Genomic DNA, 14,566 nt, shown 5'->3' with positions numbered 1-14,566 from the left:
TAGTTCCCAGTTGGCGTTCCAGAAATACCTGTCTCAGATGCCTACACCTTGCTGTGCTCTTAATACAGAGCAGCTAATGGCAGCGGAGTGAAAAAAACAGGGAGATCTATTTCAGTCTGGGAAACAATGATCATATTCTCAAACTCTCGGTCTTCCATGTTTGTTGTGCATTTCCCTTCACCTGGGTTTGAGGCCCCACATTTATTCCTTTCCCCTCCCTTGTCTCATTTCGAAGAAGGCATTCGAGTACAGAGACCAGGTCCTGCTCTGCAGGGGAAAGGTGCTGAAAAGAAAGGTGAGCTACAGGCCTCTGGTTCCATTGCCGGCTAAGGGTTCGCTGTCCATGGTGTTGAATGAAATAGGGTTTCTCTCCCCCCACTCCCCACCTGCCCCCCCCTTCACATCAGTCACCTCCCTGGTATTCAGAATCGGTGCCCCCTCTTCCTGCCCTCCCCTCCTATATCCCCCTCCCCAGTGCCAGTTTGACTTAAAACGTATCATTTAACTCCAGGTGTATTTGAATAGTACAGTCAGGAATAATTAAGAGCAATTTTTTGTTTCGTACTGAATAGAGATTTCTTTCCTTTCCTTCGAATCCTGATCAGCGAAATCGTGTACGTCCGGATTGACTTAAAAATAAACTTTCTTAAGAAGCGAAGTGACCATCCCAATATCTGCTCGGGTGGGGGGAGGGTCGGCCTGTCATCCATGCACAGACTGTGCTGTTTAATATTCGTGCTGCCTTTCGAAATGTTCCTAGCCACTCTGGAGTTGTAAGCCTAGTGGCCCCAGCATGGATGTGATATTTTTAACCTCCTACTAAGGCAAAGAGAGCTTCTGTTGTAACTGAGCAGTGTCAAGCTGCAGAGAGGAAAAACTTTCCTATTTAGCATGCTGGTGGCATGATTTTACTTCGCTTTTGGCCATACCAATGGTTTAGCCCCTCTTAAATTTGCTATTAAATCGACTCTCTCCCCCACCCCCTTTTTCCACCTTCTGTATGAAAGGCTTTAAAGATGTGTAGGGTTTGGGGCTATTTCAATAGCACCTCCATGTAGACATTTTGTTTTAAGAACATCTCTTCCCTAATCTCTCATGCAGCATTTCTGTGTTCCGGAAGAAAATAGTCAGATGACTTGCAAAGGGCCATTTTCTTTCTTTCTTTCTTTCCCTCTGTCTCTCTTTAAACATACCACCTACTGTTCCCCGAACAAAGAGATCCTAGAGACAAGAAACATGCTATCACTTTCCTTCCCTTTCCAGACCTTAACTCTGCAATGCATAACTGACCATGTTAAACATATACCCCGAAATCCATAGTAGCCCTCTCGCAACATGCGATCACCCCTAAACCAGGCAGCAAAATGTGGATGTGTATATACACACACACACATGCACGCACGCACACACACTGCAGTGAAATCAGGCGATGCAAGTGATCAGAGAAGCGCGTTGCTTTCAGAAAGTCTTCCTATTTCCCCCCCCCCCCCCTCCTTCTGCTGATTAAGTAACTAACAAGCATCTCTTTTGCCCTCGGAACTGGGCACAGGTATCGAATACAACGTTTCGACCCTCCACCCCCAGAATCCGTAGCTCGGAACCGACCCACAAGTCAAACAATAATATATTTTTAAACGAGGCCTTGCTCTGTTTCAAAAAGTAAAGGAAATCGAGGGGTGGATTATAGATCCCTGGCCTCTAGTTCAGGCACAAACAATCTAGCGGCATAGAAAAGAGATTTCAGTAGAGATTGGTCTTTTCCGTGGTTAATTTAAAAGAATAACTTAAAGCTTTCTTAGAAAGTAATTACACTTACAAGAGGTTTGGGATTCAGACTTCTCTACCCAGTGTGTCCTCTCTGTCTTTTTGGTCGTCTTGGTTGCTGAATTTTTTTTTTCAGATCTGGAATAACAACAACAATAATACAAATATTAACCCGCCCCCTCGAAATATACAATTCACTGATTTGCAAAGCATCTTCCTTCGCGTAAGAAAACTGCTTACTCTCCTCCCGGTTGCTTTCCTGGCCTCACAGCTCCTTGAGAAAGGAGGAGGGCCTTGTGCATTACAATCGCCTTCAATTCAATTCATTCTGCCTGTTTCTAACGGTCTCTGGACAGCAAATCCACACCAACAGGGGGTCAAAGTCCCCTCCTCACCCCCCCCCCCCCAGTCTTAAACACACACAATAGCCGTCAGCTAACAGCACAGCAGCGACTTTGAAACATTCAAGCATCTGAAGTGAAGAATGCCAGAAGCTCGCCTTTCCCCCCCTCCCTCCCTTCCACTTGGTCCTTGATTTTACAAATTTAAAATATAATCATCATAAAAAAAACCCCGCACTTTGATCCGCACGTTATTTCACGGACCCAGGCAGAAGTCTCGTGTCAAGAATTTCCTCTTTAGGAAAAGATTTAGTCCATCAGCTAGCTGGGTCCTTTTCCAATTACCTAATATTCTTTCTCCTTTCACCACGCTTCTGCACGGGAGCAAGTTTTGCTATAGATATTTATTTGGGATTCTCAATAAATAGAGTGCATTGTAGTTTGATTTCCCCCCCCCCCCCTCCAGCCACATTGGCAAGGCACAACTAGCATCGTGAGCTGCTGATTGGATTTCGGGGTTATTGTTTTTATAAAATGTAGATAAAATATTGCACTTCTGTATCTCAGGCTTTGAATGAAAAACAATGTTTAGACATTTTCAAGAACTCTCGAGTCACTCACGCTCAATCACCCTGGAAGGAAGTTACATGCACGGATTTGGAAAGGAATTAAAATTGTGTTTAGCATGCAAAAAGGTCCAATTAATACCTGGGAAATCGTGGGGGATTTTAGCGGTTATATCACAGGTTTAGAGATTAGATTTTTTTTGTTTGGTTGGTTGTTTATAGCCTAGGATAGAACCGCTTCTTCCGTTGTTCAACATAGTGCCTTAGGATTTCCTATTCAACTCTGCTAGCATACCCTGTACAACCCCACACTTTGCTTATGCCAGTCACTAGTCCAGAAATAGTTTCTTTTTGCCCTATAATATCGTTGGCATCTGTATCTTCAGTAGGAAGGCTTGCTAAATTGCCTTTAAACGTTAGTTTCATATTTGAGGCTTTTAAAAATGACTTTCTGCCGCCTCTTTCTGAAACACCCATTGTTATCCAGTTCTAGAAACTGATTTTTTTTAAAGGTGACCCTTGAAACTGCTAAATAGAAACTGTATCTACCGTATTCAGACGAAAACATTTGACGCATAGGCAGATACTAACACAAGAGAGAGATGCCGGTCTGTAAGATTCAAATGCATGGTTCTTCAAAGTATCCTCTTCCATTTATTGAGACAGGCCGGTATGTCCAGTCAACTGACTGGTCTGATACCACCTGGGTGGCATGTGATCTTTGGAGGCCACCATCTTTCCTTTTGAAACAGTGGCCGAGTCCAGTTGTGCCGCAGACAGACATTCATGAAACAACCGCTAGGAAAGAAAGTTAGGTCCATGAAACCATTTGTAAATAATGCCATAATTCCCCCTTAGATCTCTTTCTGCAGCAAGAATGTCTCTTATTGAAACCCAGGGACACACTCGTAGGTAGTCTAATTAGGTAAAGCGCCTCATTGAGATCCCAAAATAAAGGGGAAGAAGAGAGAGACCAGCAGTCCTTGCTCGGGCAAATGTCCCATTGAGGCCAACTATACAATACCAGTAATGAAAGCCATGAATTTGCATACAAATGAGAACTGATCACTGGCCCCCGTTCAGTTTCCCGTTGTAAAGAGAAGGGGATCTGGATACCAAATACAAGCCCGACACGTCGCTGGTGATGGGAAGAGAGTGTGGTCCACAGATGTATTGTTCTTTTATGGCATAATATCTGGAAGGACCAGGGTGTGACTTCAGAGCCGTGACAAAGCTATTGGGGAAGTGGTGTTAGCGCAAATCTTCAATGCGTGTTTTCATGCGTAAGAGTGAAGAGTGTCGCAGTAAACAAAGAACCCGGCCCCCTTCCTTTGGAAATGTATTTCCACTGGGTTTTCCTAACCGTAAGCAGAGATCATCATCCATCCATGCCAGGCTCTGTTGACACCACCCAGAGCGGTATTAGTAGGCGTGGCTGCCACGTGAAGCAGAAGGTCGTGATTTAGTAGGCAGGAAAATGTGTGGATCTCTTCTTAGAAAACACGCGTGGCCCTTCCACGCCGCACAAGCATTGCAGGCTGTCCTGTCTCAGACCAATGGCATTCTTGTCCAGCGAGGCGAACAATAGACCAAAAACCTAAATAACAACAGGAGGGACCTAGTGGGCCTCTTGGAAGACTGCACAGTTCTTGGAGGCATGCTGCTGGTTTCCAGGGTTCTTGGTTCGTAGACACGTGCCTCCCGAAATAAGGCGCCAAGGGAATTGTGACAGGCCAACAGCCTAACCTCTGCCTTGCTGTAACAGGGCTGGATACCTGCAAAGGGGGGGGGAAGCTTTAGGGGTGTGTCTCACAAACACCCCCGCTTCTTTCAATGGAAGGAGGCCCTGGCCCCATCTTTTCCTTTTGCAAAGCGCAGCATCTTGCGGCCTGCGCGTCGGGGTTTTGTGCAGCCTTGTCACGTGCCTGCCGGGCTTTGTCCTGTCTCTAGCTGGGTCCCTGGACCTCATCACTCCGCTTTGTCTTGCAGCTGCCTTGTACCTGAGTTCTAGTCTGTTCAAGAAAAGTCCCCCGCCAAAGCATGTTCCCTTCTGTAATTCCCCGGGTATTACAAATACAGAGCAATGCCCATCGACCTGCTCTCCTGCCCCTCGCCTCCCCTCCCCAAATGTGTAAGGTGAGGCTGACCACGTGGCAAGGGTGAATAAGAAGCCAGGGTGGAATGCCCTGCCCCCTCCCCGGACCCGATCCTGAATCCGCTGGACACCAGGGGCGCTGGCCCATTGCTCCAGCAGGAGGAGGAGCGAGCATGGACCCAGGGGCGCTGGCCCATTGCTCCAGCGGAAGGAGGAGCGAGCATGGACCCAGAGCGCAGGCCGGGCTCCGGCTGCTTGCTGGTCGCGGTGGGGAGTGCTGGCCTTTTGTTCCTCGAGATTTTGGAAGGAGCTTTATTCTTACTGCCCAGCAGGCTCGACCTGCCCCTGCCTCGCATCGGGGAGAGCTCCCCCCGCCATGGCGCTTCGGGAGAGGCGCAGTGTCAGCACGGATCACCCCGGGGCCTGCGGGCTGGAGAGGGGGCTGTCCCCACATTGTTCTCCTGCTTCTGAGGCAGGACCCTGAACCAGCCTCACGAGGAGACGGGGTGGCTCGTGGGGGCTCCCACTGCACTAGCAACCCGGGGGTGGGGGCTGTCCGCCTTGGTGGACCTTTCAGGTGGCCCAGGTTGGAGAAGAGGGACTGAAAGGGCCTAGCCTGGTCCTGGGGAGGGGGGGTCTTTCTCTCTCCTCCTTGGAGCTGTGCCCTGCTCTTCAGGGTGCTAGTGGGGGGGGGGGGGGTCCCGCTTCGCTGTCCTCGCGCCGCGGCACAGGCCACCCATTTGTACAGCTCCTAGCACCACGGGGGCCCGTGAGTGCTGGTAATATACATAACAATGGGGGGCCCCAGGAGTGACTCCAGGGCTTTAAATCTTCCGGGGGGAGGGGCAACCCGCGAGACAGCCCATTGCTACTGCAATTATTTAACACCCAATTTAAAAACCAGTGATACTCTGTATGCACGGAAATAACCCCCCACCTCGCACAGTAGCCAAAGCCACCCAGAGCCCGTTCGTTATTGTTCTGCTTAGGTGGGGAATCGCTTCCCCACTATCTCTCTAGTAAATCATCTTAACTCCTCGCACAGTTATTTATAAATGTTCCGCCGCCCATCAGCGTGATTTCAAGATCACTTGAAGAAATTTGGGCTATTAGGCGTGCATAATCCAACTCCACGCGTCTATAGAAAGCCCCGCCAGCCTTCAGCAAGTCATTCGCTGATATTAGAGAAATCCCCATCTTTAGCGGAAGCCCGTCCTCCTGCACTGGCCCCAGCCAGGAAAAAGGAAATACCCCTTGCTAGGCAGAACTCTGGGGGGGCTCCTGATGCGGGGGGGGGGGGGGGGGAAGGACCCCGACGTGGTTTAAACGACAACCCCCTTTCCTCTCGGCCCTAAAGAGATTACCTAGGAATGCTCCTCTCCGGGGTTGGCTGGGATATATACCCCCCCCCCCCGACCCATTAAACGTCTTCTATACATCGCCTCTTCATCTTGTCAAGGCCAGTTGGTCGATGGCTGCTGGTTTCCCAGGCAAATCACACCAATTTCTGAGCGGCTGCTGAAGGTCCCCATTGGCACAGCAGGGGTCCGACAGAAGCACTCATCCATGGAGCCGGGGGTCAGGCTCTGGCCTGCTTCTCCAGCTGAATTATTATGTGTTTTGTTTTGTTTTTAAGTCGTGTTGCTCTTTGAACAGTTCCAGAGCTCTTGGCTACGGGAGTAATAACGACAGTCACATAGTGCTAAGCAAACCAACCACATTCTGCATTTCGGAGGCGCTGGGGATAATCTGTAGAGGGGTCACAACATTTAGGGGGTCCTGGAAATGAACGGCGGCCAAATGGGGCACATTGCATCCACCTTCACTATGTTTTTTAATTATTTGAGACTAATTTCTTAATCCTAGTTGGGTTTGGTGGTGGTGTGTTGTTGTTTGTTTTGTTTTGCTTTCCCTTAGGGGAAAGGGATTGTTAAATGCGTTTTTCTTTAAACCAAGTTTAGGGCTGTGTGTGTGTGTGTGTGTGTGTGTGTGTGTGTGTGTACACATAACATTACACACACAGAGACACATATCTAATACAGGTGTGTGTATATGTATCTATATCTATATAGTGTGCAACACACAGGCCGAGCACATATAAGGTGTATAAACTGTATGTTTACACACAAATAGATATCATGGCAGATGTGTGTGTAACTTCATATACACTTTCCCTCCACGTATGTATCTGTACAATGTGTGGGATATAGTGTCTAACACAAGAGGCAGACAATAGATGCGTCTGAATATATATAATAAAGGGTATAATGTTTCCACACTTGTATACATCTGTAACACCCCAAATCAGTGTTTTATTTATAACCACGACTGGTCAGAGACTTAGCAGCGTGCTGATCAGTGTTGGAGAAAGTGTTTCTCATTTTTAAAATAGCATGAGTGGAGCCCCGATTTTCCCCTTTCCCACTGCCTCCCTTCCCCCCTCACCCCCACGCCTCAGCATTTTTAATTAAATTACAAGCCTCAATAATGTTTTCCTAACTACAGCTGCCCGCTGCCTTGTGGAGTAGCCCGCGGAAAGGTATAATTTTGCAAACAGTTTCTTTAAGAGCTGGGCCTGAAGTGCCATCAGCACTGTGTGTGAATAGAAAAAGAAACACCTCCACAAAAGAAGGGATTGTTAATGGAGGACAATCCAGAGGGGCCCGCGAAGGCCTGTCCTTTACACTCACGGTGGAAGGCGCTGATGTGAATGCAGGGGGCCCTACTTTCAAATCTGGACAAAAACAAAATGGTAATCAGGGTTGAATCCCCTCACTGGTCAAAGCAGTGGGCAGCAACTGGTCTCTTTCACTCCCCTCCCCCCCCGTAAACCAGACCCCAAACAAGAGGAACTCTCCTCCTCTTTAACTTTATTTCCTTGATTAGCTCTCCAAAATAATAATAATAAAAGCCGGGGTGGACTTAGGGGAAGTTTTAGGGTTGCTGGAAAGGAGATTTCTCCTCTTCTGCAGGTTGTGAGGGGGACGCTGCGTGCGGCTGGCAGGTAAGCACAAACCGCTCCCCACGCTCGGACTCTTTGCTGGGAAATCTGATTTGGGATCTGGGTGGATTTCGAGTTAGCACTTGTAGTGGGTGTGGGCGCGCGGGCGTGTGTGTACACAGCCATTGTGTATAGCCCCTCGGAGGGTCCTGCTTCCAGATGTTGCCTCGTTTGGTAGGGCCGGTTCATGTAAACAACTGCTTGTGATTTGCTTGTTTCCAAACCGGTTGAAACGTCTCCACGCAGGGAGATTAAGAATCATAACAAGAACGGGCTGTTTCTACCCCGATCGCCATGTGTTGATTTCAGCGAAAGGTGCTTGTTAACTGGCTCTGGTAACCCGAATCAGCTTCGCCTATTCGGGGAGACCTTGGAGCTGGGTTTACCGTGTACTGGATTTGCATGGCAGGGCTGCACTCTGCTAAAGAATGCGATTTCCCACGTGTTGGTGGCTTTCCTGAAACCCCCATCCCTTTGTTAGGGTTTCTCTCCTTCCAGGAGAGAAATTTGGATTTCCCGAATGCTGCACTTTCCAAACGGGCCGTTCTGGTGGCTTTACGGCCTCTTGGAATGAAATTAGGTGTCCCTTAAGCCCGTTTTTCAGAGCGCCCCAATTTCTGCCTGAGTTCTTCGTTCTTAAGCGATTGTCTTGCTTCGGATGCTGCACTTCGCGCAGTTGCAACGCTCCCCAGTGGGAGGAAAAATGTTTCATTCCCCGAAAACTCTCAACCATCCTCCTGACCCTTTAATTAAACCATGGAGAACCGGGCCCTTAACGCCTGAGTTCGGGATGCTGTATTATCCTGGTCTCCGCGCATCCCCTGCCTGAAACTGCTTCCTGCTCAGAAGGAAATTAGACCTAGGAAAGTGTTGTTTACACGGAGGTAACAAATGAACGTATGTCCATTGTACGCACACGTATGTACATTTTGCATATAGGCAACGTTACATGCTTGTCAGCATATTTCTTTGTTTCCACAAACAGAACTACACGATATAGTATGTGTGTAACACGGATACACCCACTGCAGATGACTTTGGCTGCACGTTTATACGGTGTGTAAAGACACTATTCCTATTATATTCGTGTGTATACACGCAAGTGTGTGTGCATATGTGTATCTGTTTCTGTGTACATAAACTGCTAGCTACAGTCGTTGTTTGTTGAGGAAAGGGATTCCTCTCAGAATTCTCTTTAAAATCCCTATTTCCGTATTTGACATATATTAATATTATTTCACTGTCGTGTGTAGCACATGCCTTTACTGCTCTTGTTAACTGCAGAAGCTTAGAATCAACTCCCACTACATGCATTCATTCGGTTTTGGTCAGCCTTGAATTGGAAATTGAATGTTTTATTTTAAATAAATGTGATTACTCCACTAACTCCCCTCCCCCATTTTTGCAAGTGTCAAATGAATCAGTAATGATCAGAGAGACGAGGTGGGGGAGGCAATATCTTTTATTGGACCAACTTCTGTTGGTGAGAGAGACGAGCTTATACAAAGCTCTTCTTCAGGTCTCTGTGTAAACTCGAAACCTTCGCTCTCTCACCAACAGAAGTTGGTCCAATAAAAGATATTACCCACCCCATCTTGTGTCTCTAATATCCTGGGACCAACACGGCTACAACACCACTGCATGGAATAATTATTGGCATATATGCCTAGTAGTGTGTGTTGGAAAGGCTGATATCCGGGAGGTGGCCAACTACTTAACAACAATATGAACCGTAAACCAGCGAGCAGTTCTCTTTTCATGGGAACTATATTGGATTAAAAATCCCCACACATTAGACAACGCCAAGAGCTCCCTTCTTTACCAGGCATAATTTCCTATGCTGCTAATGTGGGCACATTTATTTCGAGACCATTCCTAAGAACGCATTTCTATCTTTTAGTGTCTTGTAGAACGATTTTTATTTTACCAAAAATGTATTGTTTTAAGACATTCTCATCATGAGAAAAGTTGTTACAAGTCATTTAAGAGCCCCTCTCTTGTAGGAAGGTCCCAACCGCCAGTATAAAGAGAAACGCATACTTACTGTCTGTGCTATCCCTTTATACTTCAGTCACTAACAATGCAACTGTTGGGGGGACAAATACACTTTGCCTTTCATTGGCTGATAGAACCGTCTCCTCCTGTTCCTTTATTTCCCACGAAATTCATTTTATAGATAGATATAAACCTCTTACAAGAGATGTCTCTTAAATATTTGCCCTTAAAATACTGGATTCTAACTTAACAAGAAGCCTATTTGATTAAAGGGAGCGTTACAACCAGTTACAGTATCATGTAAACAAACATTCAGGGTCTAGTATTCAAACACCGTCTAGAACGACGGATGCATCCATAAAATATTTGCTGCATTCTATGCAGGACCTTTATTCTGCGGCTTTAATGGAAAGAAATCAAGTGTAAATACCTGAAAATATCACTCTAGGAGACATTCTCTCCCTTTGATTTCTCTGTGACAGGCATGACAATCCACTGAAATGAATGTACCTCAGAGTTCATTATGAGAGAGGACACTACTGTATCTTTTGCTGATGCAGCGTCAGTCTCAGATCCATATTTTCTAAGAATGACTCTTAGGGAAAAACCTATATACCTTTTGGTATGCATTCAACTTCTTCTTCAGTGGGACCAGTGCTATTCCCTGTCAAATAATCAGCCCAATCTAGTTGGGATTTTACGTATAGGTTTCTGTCTTTGTGGGGGTTTTATGCTAATCTAATGCAGTAGTTTCTATAGGGAAGGGTGTGTTTGTAAACACATCCTCTGATATATAGGGCTAGTTGGCGTAATAATGTGTGATGTATGGCTATAGAATTTTACCAGACCTGCATAGCTCAGGGAAGTTAACGGATAATCTTGATTTTACTTTCAGGCTTGACATAAAAAAAAAAAGAAAATAAATCTCAATGTCTGTATCTGTTTTCATAGGAAAACGTGCTGTAACGAAAACATCCAAGTATTGATAGTTAAGACATAGTTAAACTGCTCTAATCTTGTCATTTTTTCAAAAGGATGAAGAAACTTGTATTTATTGGTAGTACTAACTCCCGTTACTATTACAAGCCTCAAAACGACCTGATGCTTTCAGGTAACATTTTGTTCTTGGTAGGTAACTGAAAAAAATCCGCCCTATAAAAGACTCCTTTTCCATCTTGCTGAAACAGAAATACTGTCATTTCACTCGTTCATTCGGTAATTAATCAATTAATGTTTTTGTCTCCTTGGACTAAAGTGATGGGAAATTTCATTCCTACCAACTTAATTCTTATATAGTATTGTGAATTTGCTATTTTCAACGCCCTATTTATTTGATTTGTCCATTTTTCTCCCCTTTCAAAGCTAAGCTGCCCGTTGAGGTCAACTGAGCATTGCAGGGTTATGCAGCCCGCTTCCCTCGTTTGACTTACAGCACCATTTTCCAGCAACTTCTTGCCCGTTTGAAATGAACGTTTCAGGCGGCTTTACCAGATGAAGTTCAAACAGTGCTTTGTGCTGGGCTCAGGGAGGTATGTCCCCAAACCAGCGAGCCGCTGCGGATGCCCTGAGAGATTAAAAATCCATAACAATAGATCGGTGTCATCCAACTTTTGTTAATGCAGTTTCCTGATGACACTTATTAGCTCTTCCGGATCCAATCCACGCTGCGAGCGACCCAAACAGCTGGAAAATGACGCCTCATTCTTCCCTTCTTTACATTTTGTGAACAGTGGTAAAGGGAAAAGCACACAAATGCCTTTTCCTCTCCCTCACCATTACTACATCTTTCTAACTGTCCAGAGTCAACTTTTAGCATGGTCTGCAGTGATCTATGCAAGGAAGAGTTTAGACCTAAATAATGCCACTTCCAAGACAGTTGTGGATTTCCCTCCCCCCCTTTCCCTGTCGTTTAATCCAATAAAATGTCACGTTTCCCAAAATACAGGTCGAACGAAGTTCAAGAACTCCAATAGCTTTGTGAAGCTGGAAGCCTGCTGCAGGGAGAGCTGGCGTTTAAACAGTCCAGCAAGTGTGTGTGTGATTTTTTTTTTTTAATTAACCAGAACATCAACCCCAAATCGTGACCCGTTGTCCTGAAGCGAATGTCTCTCACCCAGTTGCAAAGGTGGGAGTATTTACTCCTGCGAGTAGCCCCGAAAGCAACAGAAGGGGACCATTTATAAACCCTTGCTTTACTTTGCCCACCACGCTAAAGGGAAAAGGTTGAATGATCAGTACCTCTCCCCTGTTTTCCCCATTCTAGTCTCGATTGAAATCAACACACATGGTGTGTTGGGGTGTGGTAACTGCTAGTGCTAACGAGATTTGATTGGCCTCTTCCATCCAAGCAGCCATGGTGACCATGAATTCAGTCGCGGTGTCCACTGGCTCTTAACACAAAGTTACCATGTTTGGGACCATGGGTTAGAGTGAAGACATGACCCAGCTACTTAGTGGCGAGGAATTTAGGGCATGTGCAAAACCGATCCGTAGATTTTTATTTTTATTTTTTTACTTTACGTTAGAAACGTGCTTATAATTTTGAAACACTAACCTACCAAGCGAAGCAGTCATTGTAGCACCGAATGCAAGAAGGTCTATTTGTTAATTTGCCTCGATGAATTCTAAAAACAGACCTAAGGGCGCTCCCTATTTGTATGATTTTGCAGGACTGCTGGAAGTAACCAGTTTATCCAGGCGTTAGCATTTTAAGGGTTATTGGAAGGAGTGAATGTTTGACTAAGCTTCCAGATGGAGCGCAATATTACTTCTTTTCTGTAGAGAAATCATTACGTATTTCTCTCCCCCCCCCCCTTTATTTCAAGCTGTTATTTCTGGTAATGTTTCGAGATTGTTTGTCTATCTCTGACCACTTCAAATGTCCTAGAGAAACAATTCGAGGTTTGGACCGTGAAGAATCTTCATCCCAGCCTATGCAGGGTGGTGATTAGGCTGAGGTGTCATAATGAGAGCCTGAAAGACTGTCAAAACCGAATCTGACGTCTTCAAAAACAAGCCTCCATGTTTCTCCTTAAAGAACGCTTCCTTGGTTGATTTCATTTTGTCCTTCTGCTGAGACATGCAATCTTGTATTTTCTTACAAGAGACGGTGTTTCAGGAAATCTGTAGAATTCAAATGTAGCTATTTATACAGCTTCATATACATTGAAGACAGAAACCCAGTGGAAAAACAAGAGATTATTTTGTTGCAACATATGACTTGCAATTAGACACGTCCAATGGATTTTTCCCCCTGCTTCAACCTTTGAGCTTTTGCAAACTAGACGGCCTATAAATAGTTTCTTTACTTTCAGCCATTTTGCATTAGCTCTAACAATTAATGAAGAGCAAAGGTCCAGTTTTTTTTTAATGACCGATTCATTCATGCAGAGAAGTCACATTATCCAAATTTGTATCCTTTAAATTTCTTTCTTAACTGTCATCGCAGACGTTAACAGAGCAAAAAATACCCCCATGACTTATCCGTTGTAAGGAAACCGTGGAATAGGTGTAATACACGTCGGTGAGAAAAACAGTACGTGTAATAGGTGTGTACTATTTATTTGTACCTGTGAAACTTTTTAAAATAAATGAATGCCGCATGCTAATGATTTTCTACAGATTTGTGTTGATAAGGAATGCAGCAAATCTCTTGAGTTTCCCAATTGTTCTGTACGTAGAAGAACTTTGGGATCAGTAGAATTAGCATGTATTAAAATATAGGCTTTGATTAGATGACAGAAAGGCAAGAAAAACGAATTATGCACCAACAATCCAAATCTCAGAGATGGCCTTGGAAAGGATGGCGCAGACAAATGTCTTCATTCACACTTTTTAAAAAGTAATGTGCATTTGTGTACAGGGTCAGACCACTATGAAAAGACTGATGGAAATTAGGATTTGTAAAAGCACGTGACGGTAATAAGTGCACCTACAGGACATCTGTATAAGGCACGCACTCTGGAGTTGGCTGGTAAATTACAAAAGAAGAATGGCTGTCTAGCACTGATGGAAGATGCAAACTGAGCTGAGACTATGAGTTCTTAGTGGGTGGGTGGGTCGTCTCTTGTGGGTCGGGGACTATTGAAAGGGGATTGTGGGAGGGAGGTGGAGTATTGGAATTTGGGCCCTTAATCGTGGCCAATGCAATCACAGCAGAAAAAGCCTCTTCATTTCCCCCCTCAGATAGTCCCTCCTTCTCTTTCCCTGATGGGTTTCTCCTCCTTTTCCTCCCTCCCCATTCATTCTCTTCTGCATGCTTTGCCCCTCCTCTCCGCTTCCCCATTCCCTCTTTGCTTTAACTTTGCTCTCCCTCTCATTTGGCCTTGTACTCTTCCTTCACTGATCCTCTTTCCCAAAGGAAACACATCAGGACCACCTCCGCTCATTCTCCCCCCTGCAAAAAAATCTTTCATGCTTCACTCTTCCTCCTTCTAAGTCCCCATATTTTATCTCTTCCCCTTATAGCTCCCTGTCCCTCCTTTTCTCTCATGAGTTCCCACTTCTTCCTGCCCCCCTTGGTCATCTCCAGCAGCTCCACCTCTTCCCCACCAACCCCTTCACCAAAGCAAACATTTGGCTGGAGATCATGAAATCCACTGGCATCTCTGGTTCTGCCCCTAGAGAATTTCCCTCAATATGAGACAGGGCTTGGAGTCAGAACAAGACCATAAAACAAGCCACAGGGCATGGTGTTCCATGATTGCAAACTCTTTGGGGTGCGGTCAGTGTGTGCTGTATTTGTACAGCACCTAGCAGAATGGGGTAATAGTCCATGCTTGGGCTTTCCTTCACACTTGTGCAA

The sequence above is a fragment of the Chrysemys picta genome, chromosome 13 (assembly GCF_011386835.1).
Source record: "Chrysemys picta bellii isolate R12L10 chromosome 13, ASM1138683v2, whole genome shotgun sequence".
NCBI lineage: Eukaryota > Metazoa > Chordata > Testudines > Emydidae > Chrysemys > Chrysemys picta.
This window is presented reverse-complemented; position numbering follows the sequence as displayed.